Here is a 5,616-nt window from a genome sequence, read left to right on the forward strand (position 1 = left end):
CCGTTTGATCTTTTCTTAACAACTTGAAAATCGGTTCGCACGTGGCTGTTAGATGAGATATGAACCGTGAAATGTAGTTCAATCTACCTAAGAAACCACGAACCTCTTTCTCTGTTCTCGGTTCAGGCATTTCTCTTATTGCTTTTACTTTTGCAGGATCAACCTCGATTCCTTTCTCACTTACAATGAACCCCAGCAATTTACCGGACCGCACTCCGAAAGTGCACTTATTCGGATTCAACCTCAGTCTGAACTGTCTCAGCCGGTCGAACAACTTGGCCAGATCTACCAAATGCCCCTCTTCTGTTTGGGACTTTGCTATCATGTCATCAACATAGCATTCAATTTCATGATGAATCATATCATGAAACAAAGTCACCATGGCCCTCTGATAAGTAGCACCGGCGTTCTTGAGACCGAATGGCATCACCTTGTAACAAAAGGTACCCCACGGTGTAATGAACGTTGTTTTCTCCATATCATCTGGCGACATTTTGATTTGATTATAGCCAGAAAAGCCATCCATGAAGGAAAACACCGAGAATTGAGCTGTATTGTCTACCAACACATCAATGTGAGGTAGTGGGAAATCATCTTTCGGACTAGCTCTATTCAGATCTCGGTAGTCCACACACATTCTTACTTTTCCATCTTTCTTCGGGACTGACACAATATTCGCAACCCACGGCGGATAATTAGTGACAGCAAGGAAACCAGCATCCCACTGCTTCTGCACTTCTTCCTTAATTTTCATCGCCATGTCAGGTCGAGTTCTGCGCAGCTTCTGCTTCACTGGAGGACAATCTGCTCTCAACGGTAGCTTGTGTACAACGATATCGGTATCCAACCCTGGCATATCTTGATAAGACCAGGCAAAGATGTCGACATACTCTTTCAACAACGCCACCATTCTGCTCTTGACACTTTCCTCCAAAGCAGCCCCGATCTTCACTTCTTTCTTGACCTCGTCGGTACCCAGATTCACAACCTCAACTTGCTCTTCATGCGGCTGAATCACCTTCTCCTCTTGTTTCAACAACCTGGCTAATTCCCCTGGCAGTTCACAATCTTCTTCGTCTTCTTCTTCGGCATGATAGATTGGATTGTCGAAGTCATACAAGGGTGTAACAGGATTGTCATCAATGAGATCCGGCGAATGATCGCATCTGCATGAATATGGATTCATGCACTGCTTTAGAACCGGAGCGAGACAAATTGAAAAGAAAAATGAAAACATTGCCATTTTTATTTTGTTTTTATTTTTAAACTGCAAAAATAAATGAAAAACAGGGAACACCGCTTTTAACTGAAAAACATCCATTTATTGATAATGCAAAATTTTGCAAAATGAAACATGAGGTGGCCCTTACAATGAACCATTACGTATCGGGCAACACGTATGGCTTTCATGCAAATAAAATTGAAAAAACAGAAATTATTACTCTTCGAGCAGAGTGACCGTGATGATCTTTTCAGCCTTCCAGTTCTGGATTCCCATCCCTGGTGCGCACGACTTTATCCATCGGTCAATTTCACAGTCACTATCAGTTTCATCACCCATCATGCAGATGTGATCCGGATCCAGCATTCCGGCACTAGTGAATGTGACTGACGTACGGCGTCCTCTGCCTTGTCCTGACGAGCCTCTGTTCGGCTGATACCCCACTCCGAAGCGGTCTTTCTTGGCGGAGATATCCATCATCCTACCCCAACCAGGAGCCTCTCCATTCTTCACCACCTCAGCGGCCTGCTTGTACGAAGATATGGACGGTTTTTCCTCTTCTTTTGCAAACAGAGCATTCTCTACCTTAACGGTTTCGAATGCCTGACTCGGCGTCTCCCATATTTCGCCGTCCATCTCAACGTACTTGAAAGATGAAAGGTGGCTGACAAAGATGTCTTCTTCCCCGCACACGGTGACAACCGGCCCTTCCCAGATATATTTCAACTTCTGGTGCAAAGTCGAGGTCACTGCCCCAGCAGCATGGATCCATGGGCGACCCAACAGGCAACTGTATGCCGGCTGAATATCCATGACATAGAAAACAGACTTAAACACCTCTGGGCCTATCTTCACCGGAAGCTCAACCTCTCCGAATACAGCCCGCTTTGACCCATCAAAGGCCCTCACTATCAGATCAGTGGGCGTCAGGATCAATCCTTCGCAGTTCAGCTTGGCCAGAGCTTTCTTTGGCAACACATTCAATGAGGAGCCGGTATCAACCAGCACATGCGAAAGCACGGCCCCTTTACATTCCATTGCGATGTGTAATGCCCGGTTGTGATTCCTCCCATCTACAGTTAGATCCATATTGGTAAATCCCAGCCCATGGATGGCATGCACATTAGACACCACTGTCTCCAACTGGTTGATTGTTATCTCTTGAGGAACATAGGCTTTCTTCAGAATTTTCATCAAAGCCTCTCTATGCCCCTCAGAGCTCAATAACAACGACAGAATTGATATTTTGGAAGGAGTCTGCTGCAAATGGTCCACAAGTTTGTACTCAGACTTCTTGATGATCCTTAAGAATTCTTCTGCATCATCATCAAGCTTTTGTTCCGACCCCACAGGCGCCGGCGTCACTACTGGAGTACCTTCACTAATCACTTGTTTTCCTTTCGCCCTGGCTAAAGCCTCGGCCTTTTCTTTTTTCTCTTTTTCCCCTTCTTCTCTCCTCAACGCATCAGGAGCAAACAGTCTTCCACTGCGAGTGAAACCACTGGTACCGGCATTATCCACCTTTGAAACGGTGGTTTCACCTGCAGCTTGATCCTCTACCTTCTCTCCATTGCAGTACACTTCTCCACCATAATGCCATGGCACGACATCATCTTTGTCATACGGAATTGGTCCAGGTACCGTGATGGTAACTGGAGCCGCTTCAGCTAGAGTTGACAAATCCACCGGATGAAAGTAAATTGTTATGGTGGAGACCTCATCCTTTCCCATATCAACCTTCTTCTCAACCCGAACACTTCCTTCGTCCATCAGCCTTTGGACAGTTTCTCTCAATAGTATACACCCCTCAACAGAAATAGTGCACGCAGCACAATCATCATCACAGCCCGGATAAACCCCATTCAACAACAACTGCCTCTTGACCTCAGCCAGAGGAGTCTTCAACTGATCAACAGACAACAGCCCAATCCTGTTCTCCTCAGAGACTGCATTCACCCCCCTTTGACCATGCGCGGGCATGGGATTAGCATTAACGTTCGGAGAAGGTGCAAAGTTGATTGCTTTCGAATCCACCAGGTCTTGAACCACGTGCTTAAAAGCTTTGCAGTTCTCTATGTTGTGTCCGGGTGCACCTGAGTGAAATTCACATTTTGCATTCTCATCATAATTGGCTGGCCTCTGATCAGGTCTCAAAGGTGCCAGAGTTCTTAACTGTACCAACCCCAGATCTGTCAACTTCTTTAACAAAAAGGAGTAAGTCACAGGTGGCCTGTCGAACTGTCGGTCGTTCATTCTTCCCCTGACCTGGTAGCCAGCCCTCTGAGGCCTCTGCTGAAACGGTTGACGCTGTTGTTGAGGTTGTTGCTGCTGTTGTGCAGGCTGACTGTCAGCGGGAATAGTTACCGCAGCAGTGTGCTGGAAGTAACGATCCCTACTGGGTCCTCTCTGAGCATAGACCGCACTGGTATCACCCTCTTTTTTCCTCTGGCCATTATCGAAGGGCTTCTTCGATCCTGAAGACGAAGCATTACCCTGAATCTTTCCGAGCTTCAGCCAGCTCTCTATCCTCTCTCCAGCTACCACAATGTCCGCAAAGTTTGTGACCGGACAGCCGACCATCCTCTCAGCAAACGCCCCTTGCAGGGTACCCATAAAGAGATCAGACATCTCCCTGTCCACCAGTGGAGGTTGCACTCTGGCAGCCAACTCCCTCCACCTCTGAGCATATTCTTTAAACCCCTCGTTATTCTTCTGAGACATACCCTGCAGCTGGGTACGACTCGGGGCCATATCAGCGTTGAACTGATACTGTTTAAAGAAAGCGTCACCAAGATCCTGCCAGCTCTTGATATCAGACGACTTAAGCTTGGTGTACCACTCCAGGGAGCCTCTAGACAAACTGTCTTGGAAGAAGTACATCCACAGCTTTTGGTCCATAGTGTATGCAGAGATCTTACGGACGAATGCTTGCAGATGAGTCTCTGGGCAGGAACTTCCGTTGTATTTATCAAAAGCGGGCGCTTTAAATTTCTGTGGGATCACAATCCCCTCAACTAGCCCCATATTTGACATGTTGACAACCCCAGGAGTGGCATAGCTTTCCAAAGCTCTGATCTTTTCAGCCAGCAACTGAATCTCCTTATTCTGTGGTTGGGCACCATACTGGCCGAACGGCTCGTTGTGCATGGAAAACTGATCAGCTTCCCTGTCTTCCTCTCTGTCATCTTCAACCCCGAAAAATGGCGGGAATAGACTGTCTTTCATGTTATGACCCATCGGACCAGGTTGACCACCTGTAGCAGCATTATTATTCACTATACCCACAGTCGCTCTCTTTCCGCCGTCTCGAGAACCACCCAGCCCCTGGTTGGAGACACCATCCAGGTTAACACCACTATTAGCAGCAGAAGCCCGCTCGAGCTTCTCAACTTTGTCAGCCAGCGCTTTCTGACCAACTGCAAACCCTTGCATGATGTTGATCAGTTCGCTCATCTTGTCCTTCAGCTCGAGAATATCTGTGTTAGGGAGATCCATCAGTCTGGGAGTATTGCGTCGAGTGAAATATCTGTGCGGGCGTGTTGAGTGCAAAGGTACAACTCTACGAGCACGAGCAATGATTCCTGAAACAATCAAGCACGTTAGAACTGATACCTGCAAAATAAAAACACGTTATTATGATCATGCATGAATGCAGTGTTTATCCACATGGGGAACACTTTGTCTCTCGATCCTGGCTTCATCGAGACAAATAATAATCTGGCAGCAATATTCTGATATTCAACATTTGATTTCATCATACAGATCAGAGATATATGATTTAGCAAAATACCCCCAACCATGTGTGTGCCGTGTGAGTGCATACGGTAAAGCAAATAAAGCTTGAATATCGATCACTGAATGAAACCAATCATCACATAGCAAAATGCACAATAAGTGCCATAGTCATACATCAAAGCTGATACAAGTCAAATACAATTCTCCAGAATCAGAAAGGAAATACAAGCAAGTGAATTCCGTCAACAGGCCTGACGGTAATCCACAAAAATAAGAAAGGCTAGCCCGATGAGGGTCCCACAGAAGGCCCTATATCATCAACCATCTTCGCGAACTCTGTGGCGAACCTGAGCTTGGTGTTCTCCTGCTGTAATCTCCCCACCTCCTTCTGGTGAATCTTCATCTGCCTGAAGTAATGATCTCTCTCAGCAATGTAATGATCTCTCTCGGCGATATAATGATCCCTCTCAGCAATGATCTTCACGTTCTCTGCTTCCTTAATCTTCAGCTTTGCCTCCCACTCAGCGATAAGGGTTCTAACTCTATCTTCTTTCTGGGTCTTCACAAGGATCTGCCTCCTCTTCTCATCTTCGATGACCTTTGCAGCTCTGGCTAGCTTCTCCTTAGTGAAGTCGTGCTCCCTTGTGGATGACGCTAAG

This window comes from Lathyrus oleraceus, chromosome 2 (genome assembly GCF_024323335.1).
Source record: "Lathyrus oleraceus cultivar Zhongwan6 chromosome 2, CAAS_Psat_ZW6_1.0, whole genome shotgun sequence".
In the NCBI taxonomy this organism is placed as follows: Eukaryota; Viridiplantae; Streptophyta; class Magnoliopsida; order Fabales; family Fabaceae; genus Lathyrus; species Lathyrus oleraceus.